The sequence below is a fragment of the Ambystoma mexicanum genome, chromosome 2p, assembly GCF_040938575.1.
Source record: "Ambystoma mexicanum isolate Mex_15411 chromosome 2p, UKY_AmexF1_1, whole genome shotgun sequence".
NCBI lineage: Eukaryota > Metazoa > Chordata > Amphibia > Caudata > Ambystomatidae > Ambystoma > Ambystoma mexicanum.
This window is the reverse complement of record NC_090923.1, coordinates 1,295,944,812-1,295,960,904: the sequence shown is the minus strand read 5'-3', so window position 1 is coordinate 1,295,960,904 and position 16,093 is coordinate 1,295,944,812. Positions and strand designations below refer to the sequence as shown.

At 43.7% G+C, this 16,093-nt stretch overlaps 1 protein-coding gene across 2 annotated transcripts in view; it reads left to right on the top strand.

Moving 5' to 3' along the window:
* The window catches only part of RAC1 (Rac family small GTPase 1), a 208,895-nt gene that overhangs the window by 40,548 nt on the left and 152,254 nt on the right, over window positions 1-16,093 (top strand). The gene's annotated exons all lie outside the window — the stretch shown is intronic.

Below are 16,093 nucleotides of genomic sequence, written 5' to 3'. Positions count from 1 at the left end.
TGCTCTTTTCTGATGGAGAACAATGTGATTATGGCTGAGCATGACCAGGTCTTTTTGATAAAGGTAGCGTAATAAAGAACAGGGACAAAACCATCAGAGCGGCATCATTTTAAAGTTGAAATATTCCCTTTTTCAAATGGGAACTTTGAGCTTTGCAGCACTGCTCTTTCACTCCCCTTTTGTACATGTAAGAACACACTGGCAAGCTGTTTCATTGTGCCCCTTTTTTGCATCGTGCCCAATATGTGCTTGGCAAGTGGTGCAGCCATCTTTTTGTCATTGCAAAACAGTTTTGGTGTGAGGCAGTGGTGCTCACAGGAGCCAGCACAGCCATTTTGCTGGTTCTGCTGAAGTGCAGCTTGGTGATGTGGAGAAGTACTGCTGAGTGGGTAAATATATCCCAAGCTGACTTTTGCACCAAATGCCTGATATTGGAATGGAACTCGCTGCAAGTTCCTAATGCTCCAGCCACCACAACACATTTGCAGGTTTAGCCTTCACTGCATCAAAGGGATGAATAACTGCTGAATGACTCAACATGCCTTATGAAAAGATCTCAGCGGGGATATGGCATTGGCTTCAATAGATGCAGCTAAAGCGTTTGATTCGCTTGAATGGCCATGGTGGTTTATAGTTCTGAAGGCTTATGGGTTTAAAACCATGATGGTGGGTTGGCTAAGAATCCTGTACAGTAGCCCAATGGCCAGAGTGGAGACTGGAACCTGGGTATCCTCTCAATGGTTGCTGAAGCGAGGTACACGACAGGGCTGTCTGGTGCCCATTCTGTTCTCAATGTAGCTTTAGGCTAGTTATTTTAAGATGTATATTCATGAGACTGGCATCTCAGTGGCAGAAGTGATGCTTCCACTGGAGAATATACCAATTATTTTAGAAGTCCTGGGCAATTTTGGTGAATTGTCAGGGTTTCAAATGAATAATTAAAAATCTATCCTGTTCGCTCCTTTGCAGGGCCTGGTGCAAAAAAAGTGCAGCTCTCCCAGATTGGTCAATTGAGTGGGAGCAGGAGTCTTTTGTAATGTATTTTGAAAAGTCTCAAGATCGGCTATGAAACAAAAAAAGAATGTGCGTGGTGGAAGAGGCGTTTGCAGTACACTTTTGGAAGAATGCGCTTCTCTTGCTGATGGGGGAGGGTAGCTTTATGCAAAATTGTGGTATTCCCAGGTTGTTTTAAAAAAAATGTTTTTATACTAACATCCCCTATTATAAACCAGGTCTTTTTTCTAGATGCTGGACAAGACACTGGGCAAATTATGGAATACGGCTGGATGCTGAGTAGCTATGAGAAAATTGTGGTGTACAGGTGTGGGGGATTTGCCAATGGGGACAGGTTACAAAGATGTCAAATGCAAGGTTTCAATTGATTCAATTTAACTATGTCCATCCTGGAGGGCAGATTCCACCGGCTTCTGGGATATGATCTGGTAATGTCTGATAACTGGGTATTGGGTGGAGGTGGTGGGGTGTCTTAATACCTTACCGGGCAGCAGTTACACACACCTGCTGTTACTATGATGGAAGAAGAGACGTAAAGGGCAGTTCATGATGGCTTTAGCTAAGCAACAAATTGCAATATCATGGAAGTGTGCCAGTGGCCCGTCAGTAAAGCAGCGGCTCAGGCTGTACAGTGGTTGGGGTCTGGCAGAAGTGGAATAAAAATACCCAGAGGGAGGTGCAAAAAAGGATTCGGGACAACTGTTAAACGGACTGGCTTCTACCCTGGTCTTGAAACCCCCATGAAAAGGATAATGACCACTATTGAATGTGATAATGTGTAAGAGGGGAAAGGGATTCTCATTATATTGAGGTGGGAGATACTAGGAGAGAGCTGACATTTTAAATCTGCAACAATACATCTTTACCCAAATCGATATTCAATTTTTTATTTATAATTCATGTAAAACAATTCAATAGTACCTGCAGAGCAGCAACAATGTCAATAAAATGCACATTGAGAATCATTTAGCGTTACGTCCAGACATATCATGTACACACAAACCGCTCAACATGATGCACAAATGGACTAACACAGCCAGGGCATTTTGTGGGGAATCACAACCACAATTCCCTAAGTAGAACAAATAAAACAAATTAGTAGATGTAGCCAACGAGAGACCAAATTGAATAAATTGTAGTGTTTCGGCTACTTCCAAAGCACGGACGGGTTTCAACGTGATAAAAGTTTAATTATAAACGTCTTCATCATGGGGAAAATACAAATGCATAGCAGTACTCCAGCGTAATTGGAACTGTACTTACAAATTCTGGCCATACAATTCAAGGAGGCCTGAAAATTATCAGGAGACCAAAAATTAATTAGGAGACCTGATCAAGAAATGGGGTCATAAAATAAAAGCGCACTCTTCAGTGGGACTCCTGTTTGCCCCAATGAGCGGGTGGAAGAACGCCAAACAAAATCACCACAGCAAAAATAAATGAAGAAACTTAACACCCAGTGAAAATGAATAAGGCAGCAAGAACTTTCATACCACCACAATAACACACCCATACCCAGCCAGTGGTATCAGAAAATGGAGAAATTACAAGCAGCTGAATCACGCAGGGGTCCACTCTGAACTATTACCATAGTCCCAAAAGATTGTGAGCAGAAACGTATGCCGTCTGAATAGGCACATGCAGCAAAACACTGCCTGAAAAGAGCACAAAAGCAGTGTGCCGTTGCATAAATAGTCCCGGGAAGATAGCTCAGCAGGAACGTGCTCGCCTTGGAAACGACAACACGAAGCAACAGATTCGATCCCCAGGTCCGCGCTTAAACTTCCTGGCTATTAAGCGCGTTATAAATATGCAACAAAGACATAGTCCTATAACGGCACCTCAATACCTCCGGGCCTTGTGAGCGCTTTAGAAATGATAAAAATAAATAAAAAAAAAACCCATGCAGTGCAACGAGAAGTTAACACATGGTGAAAAATAACTCCATGGCAAAGCCAGTGCTCCAGGTAACATTTGGAAGTTTTTTACTCCCTAAACTTGCATTCCCAATGAGTTTTATAAGTGGGGGGAGGAGGAGGACCTTTAACTAGAAAATGTATTTCTTTTTGGTGATTATTTCTTTGTACCTAGTTATTCATGCACATTAAACGATACAGGTTTACTCTTACAATCTGGCAGTTATAACCGTAGTTACTTCCTGCGGTACTACGCACATTACTGGTCTCAACATATCCATGGTGCTGTGTGGATGAAAGCGGGGGCAAAGTTTTTTTTTTTTTGTTGTTGCAGGCAGTATTTTTACAATAACAATAGGACCCATTTAAGAACTTATTTCTCTGATTGCGAAACGGGCAGAGAATGACATTACTGGACGAGCTGCGCAATCCACATTTAATCCATATATTGTGCATATGACAAAAGAAGACTTAACTTTGAGAAGCAGGTCTTGACAGAATTGAACAAAATTGTCAATCAACATCCTCGCAACGTTCAGCCCAACGTGAAGCTTGTAGAATTTCAGGCTCTCGACTCCTTATCTAGGGACACGATAGTCAAAGGGGCTGAAGTGAGGTGGCATTGTGATTGCCGACTCTGGCAAATATGATCAGGAAGTCTACAGACTTCTTAATATAGCAGGCAATTATGACCAGATCCATTGGCCTTCGGATGAGGTAAAATTGAAGATATAGAGTTAAGTGATTTGGGTTACATGAGTTTCATCTGTCCAAAAAGGAATAGGACTTGATGCATTTAAGGGTAGAATTCCTTTATTTTATTTCCTCCTATTCCTATATTTATAATTTTTTTTCATCGGGCCATTAGCTGTTTCCACTCTTACTTTTTTTTTATTATTTTTTTTTTTTTTATTGGACACCCGGGCAGTGATCAGTCCTGTGGGAAATACACCATTCGGCCCCATGACAGTTTCTGGTCACACTAACATCACCCATGATAAAGCTATACCCTTGATAACATGTTAAGGTCCTGCCCCCACAATGTTCCTACCGACTCTTGACAGCCTGTGCAAAGGTAGTACTTAAGAACCGCTTTCTTCCTTAGAATTCTGTATACGGTCTACTTTTTTCAACGTAAGGGTACGGCGATGGGCTGTAGTCTTGTCCCAAATTTGGCCATTCTCCCTATGGTGTTTGAAGAGACCTCTTATTCTCAATATCGATGTATCTATCGTCTGTATATTACTTTTTTTAAATTTATACTGGAATATCGGTCCGATTGCTTGAGTTTGTGGCATGGGTCTACAATCTTGACCCAGATTTACATTTTACCTGCGCGTATTCAGTCCCTTATTTCATTTTTTGACCTTAACATTTTCCATCAGAACGCTCGATACTGAACCGTTCTGTAAAAGCACAGAACACTACAGCGCACTCCATTTTTCTAGTCTGCACCCACAGAGCCTACTGCAAAATATTCTGCATGGTTTCGTTTTGCACCTTTGGTTAATACATATCATTAAAACATAAAAAAATGGCGATTGCCTTAAAAGAATTCGCCACACCCACTGGAGACATTGCTGACCCTCATGGCAAGAGACGTGGTCTAACTAGTCTGTGCCCCAACTTTTTCTCAATTTGGCATAGCTCGTCGCATCATGATTCTTAAACTGGATGGACATAAGCCAGTGTTTGCATTTTAAGAAAGGCAGAATCCTCAAAATTTAACAAGGGGGAGTGGGAAGACTTGCTAATTGGAACTTAAAAGGATGTTTGTGGAGGTCTGGTGCAGGTGGACCTTGAGTAGCAACAGGTTCTGAGGCGGGAGAGCAGTGACATATCTAGCTAGGGATTGCCCTATCCAAACTCACCTGCTATGCCAACTTGATGGGGGAAGTAAATTGGCTGCTTTTTTAGTTGCTGCTCGAAAAAACCTATAAACATTAGATAATGGATTTTTACCCAACTGGGATAGACAATGTAGGTTGTCTATATGTAGGAAACTTTTAAAAACATTTTTTATTCATCTCTCCATGTATTTAGCAAATGAGAAATTAAAAAGAATGTAGATTAGATACAGGTCTTGGCTAAAATGGCCAGTGGCATGGCAGGCCTTTCCTTACAGTAAGCATCCAGGCTTTTAAAACTTTGTGGAAATCCCTCACCTGGAACATATTTCAATCCCTCCATGTCAAAGAGGCCAATTGCTTATTAACCCTGTCCCTAGTCCTCTTGTCGCCACACCAATGGTCTCGACCCCTGAGTAAACTGCCAGAAGTATACTGCCAGTAAGGTCAAAAAGCCCACTTCTCCAAAGGAGGGTTTGCGGTAAGGCCCCCAAGAGTAGGCCACCATCACTGCTGTTGCGTCTCTATGCACCAAGTGAATCTGGATCTGTAATTCACTCAAGCATGCCATTCTACCAGTAAAGAAAACATTACCATGAGCCATATAGAGCAACTTGCCCATTTTAAAGTCACCCCATACTTGTTTTGCAACCAATAATATCTATTGGGTAGATGGTTGTCCACCTTTTGGGCCACTGCTAGTCTACAAGCCCAAAACAGATCCTTCCGCCCACCCCCCAACATCCGTGGCAAACTATCCTAGTCAATTTGTTTGGCCTTCCTGCAAAGGACTAACTGGTCCTAAGATCTACCAACACTCGGTCCTCGCTCAATTCCCAATTCATACTGGAAGTGTGGATTGTGGGTGTCCCCCCCCCCCCGGCCCCCAAATGTTTGGGGGAGGTGGGTAGGTCCCATTGTGTCTGCATAGTACGGGGCATAGAGATGAAACCATTCCCTGTACGTTTTAGAGTGAATGGAAGTGACAAAATGCACTGTCTCGTTTCCAGGCTTTTTTCAACTTTGGTTTTCCCTTCAAATTGCTTGGGCCAATCTTTATCCTCTCCCTATACTGGGTGACATTAAATGCCACATCTGAAGGTGTGAGGTCCCTTGATCACATCCACTGCCATTTAGTGTATAACACTGCCCCTTCATACAAAGGTAATGAAAAACACCAAAGCCCTTCTTCCCTAACATTTCATACAATTCTTTATTATGTGGCACATTAGCCCAAGATTTACCGCTTGAACTATCTAACTTTCAGATGGTAGTGCAACAGCCTACTCGGGAGACACGAAGGATTCGTCTTACAGAACCCTTCCATCCACTGCTACCTACCTCCCCTCATCCCCGTAGGCCTAACTCGTGCCTAGAAGATAGTAAGCCAGCTGGATTAGAGCACTAGGAAGGAAATGAGCTACTTTCATAAATTCTTAATTCACAAGAGACCTTGGTGGCAGCCTATTCTCTCCACAAAGACCCCGGCGACTTAACTATGAGATTCCTCAAGTTGGCAACTATACTCGTGGAGAACACGCTAAGGATAGCTTGCCAATCAGAGGGGTCATCATTCTACCGCCTGGCTCAGGGACCCTGGAACGTGCTCCTCAGACATCCTGTACTGAAGGTCACCTGACCTTAGGGAAACCGCAAAACCTGGCTCTTCATCTGACGCAACCATCGGTACATTCTTTAACTAAAAGATGCCCCAAAGTATAGAAATTACCAGGAACTAGTTTGTAACCCACCGATAAACTATTGTAAATTACTCATCGAGTTGGACCCAACACAAGCTAGACTTGCTACTATGAAAATACTTTAGACTGCTTTTCCTTATTTGTAGATCGTGCATTATTGCTATTAGTCCGACATTCACAGTTGTATGATGCAGTTTAGCCTTAGAGAAAGGGGCTAGTCTGCCCTGACACACCCTTCAAGCTGCCCAACTAAGTATTTAGTTTGTAACGTAGCCTCTGTCAAAAAAAGAGCAACTGGGGCGGGAGAATAAAGTAAAATGTGGATATGCACTGAGATTGATGGCATGGTTCTGTGTGCAACTTCCATGCTCTGAAAAACCTGACGGGCATGGACAGGGTCACTCCTATGTTCACCAAGCTTATCGACTCTTAAAAGCAACACGTTTTTGATAAATGATAGTTGTCAATTTGCGACACGTTTCAGGTTAGGTTTGTTAAGCCCTTCAGACAACTGGAGGTCTTTGCCTTGGTTGAATCCGAGCTCATGCGCTACCTTCAGATTTGGCTTTACCTTATGCATAGGCATGATCAGTCAAAAGGACACTATGCATCTTCTCCATCTTGAGAACTAAGGTCGTCAACTTTGGCATATTTCATGTCTTTCTGCTAATCCAAAGATCACCCCAGCATTTGTTAGTTTACCATGAAGATTTAGGGGAGGATAATGTAGACCATACTTTAACTAGCCATACTTGCAGCATAGTTAATCCTCTGCATGGATTCACAATAAAGGATTAATCATGTTGCACACATTTGTGTCCAAACTGAATCCAACTGCTCGGATGGAGAAGATGGATTATGCAGGAGCTGTCATGACTTGTACACATAGTCTGGCAATGACCCAAATTGCATTCCTTGAAAGAGCTAAACAATTGCTTGTCTGAGCATCATCTGGTTTTGAAATCTGCACTCTAGCTGTTGGCTATTGAGAATGGACTTGGCGAGTAAGATGATGCTGTCCTCTGTATATGGAGAGTTGAGCGACTTTGACTGGCTGGTAACTTGCAACTTTAAATGTTTACCTATGAAAGTCTTGGGCAAACTATGCCAGTAAATCGTCAATACCTTTATTCGACTTTAAGTCATTGGGAATCAAAAAATACTTTGCATGTATACATTTAACTAAAAGTGTGAACTCGTAGCACCATTGTAAATGTTTAGTTGCACAAATTAAATTATGGTCATTAATTTAAATTGCAATGCGCATAGATTATAGCACATTTTCTGGTGTTACTATATTCACAAAATTCAGCATTGAACAACACCTTAGCCATGCTCGATGGACCTATTTGGCCACAAAAAATGTATTGTAATTCTGCATTGCACAGTGTTGTAACATTCTCAGGCCTATGAATGTTGAGGTTTGACATAGCCTTAAGATCTCTGTATTGCTGGCAATTAAACTTACCACCGACTCTTCTTTCCCCACCTACCGAAGTACTACTATTCGCTTGGTTTAATGACCTCGTGAAAATGGCCACATTCAGGGTACCTATTCTGAATTTCACATACAATGCATGTGTAAATGACAGTGACACTAACCCTCCTCGTATCCAAAACCAGTTTTACACAACAGGTAAACCGGTCCAGTAGAGGGGTTTAAACATGAGGCCTCATCTTTACTCATGACAAGATCAAAGTTGCATGCTTAACTGCACTCTTGGTTTCAACATTCATCACCAAAGGATTATACCAGTAGGTGCCTAAACAGAGTTATTAATGTTTGTTTAATGTGCTGCAGCCAAGGAAGCGATCACCCTTGTTAGAGACATCACATGTTGGAGCCCTTCCTTGTACTTTTGAAGGTCAGCAGGCGCCCAAGATCGAATCCAATAAAGAACAGCCCTTGTACCAAGCTCATCAGCAATTGGTCTTATATCAAGTGTATATGCACATATTACTGCGGGGTAGCCAGCTTGTTAGCAGGAAGATGGTTCCAGAGTATACAAGCGTAGTGCGAGCTCTCTTTCTCTGATTGTTGTGCACGTAGAGTCCAGTGATATCTTAGTGTTGCATTGACCTCCTGCACTTTTTCCAGCAATGTATTGTGACCTCTTGGACATTGGATCTCTATAGATGTTGCATACTGCCTTCACTTGGTGAGAGCTTAGAGGGGCTAAGTGTATTTTTGGAATAGCGGAAAATGTGTCACATTTCCTAAATCCTGCAATGGTGTGTGCTGGATAACTTTCCGATAGGTAATAGGCCAGAGTAGTTTGGGGGGGGGGGGGCTGCTAGGAGTGTGGTCTCCCATTCAGGTGGGAGAGCACCATGGCCTGGACGATGGATCTGAATGCTGTGGGGGGTCGGGGCGAGGGTAGTTGAAGGGTGTTCAAGGGTTTAATTTGTCACAGGAGTTGGCTGGTATCTTGCTGTTTGTCTTCTTGGTGATGTGTGCTTTGAAGAGGCATTTGCAATTGATGAAGTACTAGGAGGAAGTTGGGGAGAAGCCTTCAAGATCAGTCCTTGTCTGTCTGTTCTGAGCTTGGGTGCATTTGGTGGCACCCCTAAGGCTGAACTGTTTGGTAGGGTTTATTTTTTTGAATTTTTTGGTAGACCCTTGACTCCCAGGTTTGAATGGTGTAGTGTGTTTGAATTGGTGAATGTCTGTCTAGGCAGTTGACCACCCGTTATAGCAGTGTGACCGCATACTTGTGGATTTTGATGGCCAGTGGCTTCATGTACAGTTAGAAGTAGACCCTTTTGAGGATTGGATCCAACAGGTCACTGGGCTTAGTTTATATCTACAGGTACACCCACCAGCTGGTATCTGTTGGTGAGACAAAGGGCTTTGTCATTAAAACCCATGTGGGAGGACAGTGAGTAGAGTTGTTTTGTGGTCAACTGTGCCAAGATTGAGCAAGGCCATGAGACATGGGTTGCCCTTGTCTGGATAGCTTCTTAATGACCCGTGGGGGGTGGGAGAGAGTATGTTCTCTGTTCTGCAGTGTATTCAAAATCTAAGATTGTATTCTTGAAGTGGGTGGTTTTTGGATCTTCATGTGGTTGTAGTGCGACTGTCGTATCGCTCTTGCCAATGATGGTAGAATTGGGGGGGGGTGATAGTTTACTAAAGAAGTCCATAAGCGCAGCCCTCCAGATAAGGTGCATATTGCTCCATTTTATGCATGTAATTATGGCCATTACGGAGCATTTACGCTGTTTATTTTTCATTAAATATCGTACTTTCCTCCACTAGATGGCACTAGAGTGCAAAAAGTGTCTTGGATCTGCACTAGTGTGCCATGCTGGGTCTTGAGTTTATGGAGCAAGTCCCTAAAAATGAAATACAGGCCATGGGTGTCCTCCAGGGATTGTTTTCTGCATTCCCTCACTTCTGGTAAGATTCCCATGCAGGCCAGGAGATCCGCATTAGAGGAGTAAAACCTAGAAAAACGGAAACAAAGAATCCACCCATTTCATAAGAACAGTTAATCGTCTGTGGGGAGGGCATTTATGGATCAATAATGTCTCGCTTGTTGAAGGGATCGAGGAGGAGCCTTTATTGATTCGATTGGCCAGAGTAAGCCAGGGACGTGGAGGCAAACATTAAATGGCAGCGTGAACAGTGAATAGCAGTCTGGACAATCACTGGGAAGGGAAGCCTCGAACTACAAGGTGAAACCAGGCTCGCCACCAATCATGCTGTGTCAAGCTGTGAATGTATTCTCCACACCTTGGGCCTTCCTGCAGAGCTAACGCATGTACAGCATGTGGCATAAGTGCATTGCTCTGCCCCCCTCGCCCCTTCCTGGTCTCTGAGACATGTAACCAGGGCTCGCCCTCGCCCCCTCCCCTCCGCAAGACATTTCCCGCAAGTGTCTTTCACTCCACAGTACTGCCGCATACTTTCATAGGAAGAGTAGCCTTGGCCTCGCAGCTGAGACAGGAGGCCACAAACCCGCAGGGGTGGTGATGCCAGGAGACACCAGCCAGATGAGCATCCTGCCCTTTTGCTTCTGCTATCTGACCTGCATTGGGATGATTATTTTTTTTTCCAGAGCCAGTTGGCTTACATTCAAGCACTGACAGTTTACCAGGTCTCACTAGGCAGACACACGGCTCTGCAGGTTAAGTGCTCAGGTTGCAAACGCATTTCTTTTCAGTGGCAGAGCCTTTCATATGCATGATAAAGTGAGCAACACAAAGTGCCAATTTAATTGTGTTTTATATTAACACATCATTAAATGGGCGCTTTATATATCTGTCTACTAGCTTGACAAGCAAAAAAAAAGTTGCTTTAAGTCACTATTCAAATGTTTTCAACATCATGAATAACAATGAGCTGGAGGTTTGTTGCAAAGAATCTCCATATCTGAGTTTATTATACAAAATCTTTTATTACATGTCTTAAATCACTGAAAGTACTGTGGGGTTAACTAGATCTTTCAGGTTGACATTATCTTGCATTCTGGGACTTATAGTATACCAGTCAGGACGAACATTAAAGCCACAATATTCTTTTGGCTTAACGCGTAGCTGTAAGGATTTACATGTCATGTGGCGTTATTATGCAATTTGTGTTTTTTGTAAGTAAACTATAAGGCCTCATTCCAAACTATTTGTACCAAGTCAAGCTTGGAAGCGATGTGGTTAAATTTGCAGAGTGGATTTAAATCCCTGCCTCACAGTTCAGGCAAGGCTTGTGATCTGATACCGTCCCCCACTCCCCCCTTGCCTACCCGCTCCATCTGTCTGGCCACCCCACTCCCTCCTTTTTGGATGCAGCCAGAGTACCAGTAGTTCCTTTTTTTCCACTTCCACCACTCTTTAATCCCCCTGATGTGATTAGCGATTACGGGCTAAATTGGCTGTGATGCGTGTCATGCCAGAGATGCAGATTCTTGACTATCTTGGAAGAAACCTATCGGGCAATCAAGACTGATCACCTATGATGGAAGTACACGATGGGAGGGAAGGAACAGGCGAGTTTTTAATACTAGAGTTCATGTGAATTTATATTAAAGAAGCAGCAAGGACTAAGCCACGAGTCATACACTTTGGGCCTAATTCACAGAAACCTTTTATAATGGCAACACCCCATTGGAAAAAGCTCAATGAATGGGTCCTTTGTCATGTGCATTATATAAATGGTCACTACTATTAATGGTATAGTTCAAACAGTGGAAAGGGGGTTAGTCGGGCATTTTTGAGTAGTAACTAGTTCGCAATACATCACTTGTTCTAGACATTTCTGTTTTTTGCTAAAAAAGGCACAGTGGCAAAATTAGTTGCCCAGGATCACACATTTTAGTGTTGAAGCAGGGATTTTGGACCAGTCTGCAACTTATCCACTTGTCTGCATTTCTTCCAACTGAAATTGCCAGAATCATGTTTTTGGTTTTGTACACAATGTGGGGATCCACATTAATTTGCTGCAGCAGACAACAGGGTAGGTGGTTTAGCCGGTTGTGACTGTTGCTGAGATTGTGTGCAAGTTCCTGTAAGTAAATCATATGCTAACACTTGCTTACTCACACTCCCTCTGCAAGCAATACATTAGCCTCTATCTATTGTAGTTCTTAAGAGTTTCTAGGGTCCAGAATTTTGAAAATGAAGCTGTGTATGTAGCATGCACTTGCAAGTTATTATGGCAGAATATTTTACACAAGTGTAATAAGTTGTCTGGCTTGCCTTTAACCATTTTATCTACAACTCTTTGGTCTATAGGTCTGATTTTTACGGGTCTGATTTTACAAATGCTTTGGGTGTATGTTGGATACGTTTTACTCTCTTGCAGAGGAGAAAACTCATTTTTACTCTTGAAATTGCATTTGCTCTCATTTGAAAAATTATGCGTAAAATACTCCCACCTCAAAATCTTATCTGGAGCACTGCATACGCGTATCATGACCTTGCAGATTTGATGTGACCTTCAATGCATCGGACAAGATGCCTTGCATGAATGGGGCGTGAATAGTTTGTGGATTAGGGGAGTGAGACACTTTCCATGTTTCGGGGTGGAGATTGGGTTACTTCTTTGTAGGAGGTTGCTTTGCGTGATGTAAGGGTTGTTGGTTCGTCCAGTGATGGGATCTTGAATTCTGACAATCTTGGTACATGGTGTGTTAGTGTATCGGGGTGGGGGGGGGTGTCAATGTGGTGACCGATCTTGTTTTTGTCTGTGGAGAATGTTAATTGCATTGCACATTTCCATGAATCGGGGTACTGCCAGGGGTTTATGCAGTTTTGACTGTCTTGAAGAGGTCTCTACTGTTGGAGGCTTCTGCTATACAAATTGACAAGGGGGGTCCTGGGAGTCTCTCTGCCAGACATTAGTCCTGGTTACGAGAGACTTACCCAGAGTGTTAGCTCACTTTCTTTCACAGAGAAGAAATATCCCAAACATATCAGTCTTTGTCCTGCCCTGGGGCAGTCCAGCACCGAAATGCTAGGCAATTCTCCTCTGAACAAGAGTACAGAGGGACTTCCAGGACCCCCTTGTTAATTTGCATATTTAAGTAACTTTTGGTCTCACCTTAAGTTACTAGGGGAATCAAGACGTGGACCACTTGCTCACTACTCTTAGAGAGGCACAGCTCCTCCCTACTGATGTCCAACCAGACTGAAACACGTGTCTGGGGATGTTGTTGGTACTCTTGTTCAGAGGAGCATTTCCTAGCATTTTGGTGCTGGACTGCCCCAGGGCAGGACAAAGGCTGATATGTCTGGGATATTTCTTGAAAGATGGTGAGCTAAAGACTCTGGGTAAGTCTCTCGTAACCAGGACTAATGTCTGGCAGAGGGACTCCCAGGACCCCCTTGTTGGCTTCTGCTATACATGCTGTGTAACAATGTGCCTTGGCTTATGCGATGTGCATGCTGACTGTAGTCCTCAACTAAGTAAGATCCTTTAGATTTTCTCCAGGTTTTTCTGGTTTGCATATGGTATCTTTGTCGGCCAGTTCTTAGCTAGTTTTGTTCGTAGTTTCAATGCTACATGGCAGTCGTGCAGTTAAGCTGGTTATATGATATGATGCATTTATAATGCGCCTGTACGCATGTGTTTCAAGGTGCGACGAGGCAAGGGAGGGGGAACAGAGGGAAGTCGGACAACGATCCTACTAGGCCAGGTGTCATTTAGACCGCACAAGTGCAGGGGAAGGGGGAAAGTGAGGGGGGAAGGGGCCAGTGCAGGTACATGGGATAATAGAATAAATAACAAAGTACGGCCAGCGGGTGGCAAGTGCAAGGGTAAAGGGTAAGTGTAGGCATCGGGTGACAAGTGCTGGTAGTGGAACTGTTGGGATACAGAAAACAATCCCCAAGTGTGGAGGTTGCCAGGAAGGCAGTGAAGGTGTGCGCCTGGCGGGGGAGGGGACCGGGGCCCGAAATCAGAGGGTGGCCAGGTAACCAGTACAGTTTCAGCCAGGGGGTGCTGCAATCCTTATCCTGCTGGACAGCTCACGGCTGGCTGGATCAAAGCGTATTTCTGTCCTAGTGGTCGATGCTCACGGCAGTAATCCAAAAGCAGCCACCAACACCAGGCAGCCTTTTGTCCCCAAGCAGTGGCGTGAGAAATCATGACCCAGGAATGTCCTACTTAAAAAGTACATGGGAGGCAGCGCAGCAGTTGCTGCCGCTACGCGTCTGGGCCACCTTGAGCAACCTCGCCCGCCCCAAGGCTATCGTGCCCGCACCAAGACAGGCAATTGCATCCCCCCCCCCCTCCGGTTCTAGGTAAAGAGTGGCAAGGGATGATTGTGCAAACAAAAATTTCAAATGGCCAGACTGCTCCCAAATAAGGTGACCAACCAATGTGTAATTTGCACCAGACATTCTCTACAGCCCACAGATCCGTGTCCCCAGTGTACATGTAACAAGGTGAGCTGCCAACAAAGATGCAGTGAGTAAGTTGGATGGCGCAGAAAGTGTTTAACCCAACTGTCTGTCAAAGTTGGGGTATGACTAGTGAAATGAAGACGAGAAAGATATTGGAGATGGAACGACACCGGTCACACTATGTTCGGATTCCAAGGACTGTATGGGAGTGTATAAACTTTAAGTAAATAAAAAGGAACACAAATCAAATTAAATGTAGCTGTGCAACATTCAGAGGAACAAAGTTTAGGGGCAAACTGTTGCAGTGCTTTGAGAATGCTGTTCAACAGGCACATTAATTCCCTGACCTCAACTTGGCTACGAGTTATTCTGGTTGCCGTTTAATAATTCTGAATATATTTGGCCAAACAAGGAGTAAACCACTGATTGGACCAGTGATCTTTGGGGACCAGAATTCGAGTCAGAGGGCCTCATTACGACTCAGGCGGTAAGGGGTTTACGGCGGCGTAAACAGCGCCGACCCTTACCGCCTGATTCCGAGGTCCCTTACGCCATGGAGGTTTTAACACCTGCTTTCAGCAGGTGTTAAAATCCATGGCGCTAAGGGACCTTGATGTTAATTACGCCACCGTAATTTACGGTGGCGTAATTAACGCCTTCCCCACTCCCATTATGCCCTATGGGGCAAGAATGGGGAAGGGTAAATGGGGATTGGGGACTTACCGCCCCGCCAACCTCGGAATGGGGCGGTAAGTCCGCCAACCACCATGACGTAAACGTAGTTTACGCCATGGTGGTAAAGGTACGACCCAGGCGGTAACTTACCGCCTGGGTCATAATGAGGCCCAGAATCTTAATTTTTTTTACTGCTACTGTCTTTCCTTTTTAAACGTTTAACAGATTGCACTTTGTTCTGTGCTTTTTTGTAAATATATTTCAACACGTATTTTACGAATTATGTAGGCTCTTGTATTACAAAATGTGATGTTATAATGTGCTTATGGATTCTCTTTAAAACCAAATGCACAATAAAGTTAAAAAAAATGATAATGCTTTAAGGCGGTGCTGACTTGTAACACAGATTGGTCAGAGAAGGGTGTTGCTGCCAGTTCGAGAGAATGTGTAGAAGCCAGCTTTCTAAGGTTTCCGGTGGGACGTTTTTTAGGTGTGGGTGTCTGTTGGTTTCAGTGGAGCTCGATGGAAGGGGCTTTGAGTACTGGAGCTTGTTTGTGTCTGCGTGGGTATTCCCCCTCAAGTTCTGAAGGTTTGTATAGGTGGGAGGCTGTTTGTTCTGCCTTGGGATCTGTGATGTGTGCAGTGTCCAGGAGATCAAAGGTTTTTTTTTCTTCTCTTCTTAGGGGGGAAGATTACATTTTCTGAAATCCAACTAGACTGATTTAGTATTGACAACGCTCCTATAGTAAAGTTGGATGATGCAATGCACTTTGGAGAAGTACTACTGGAATGTTAGTTCGTGGCTGGTATGCTTTTCTTTGAGCTTCTTTACTTGAAGCGATGTCATCTCTTCAGTGTATCCAAATATAAATCGACCATTGTGAATTTCAAAATAAGGCAGTCTTGTTCAGTGACCGTATTTAATCTGGATAGAGCAAGGAAGACTGGTTAATTCGAGACTAACCTTTTTAGTTCTGTAAGTGCATGGCTCAAAAGCACCATACAAGGATTTTGCGTTCTACCAATGGAATTTTTCGATGATGTTTTCTTACTGTGGTCTCTCCTGCTTACAGCCAATTTCTCAGTGGTGGAAGGTTTC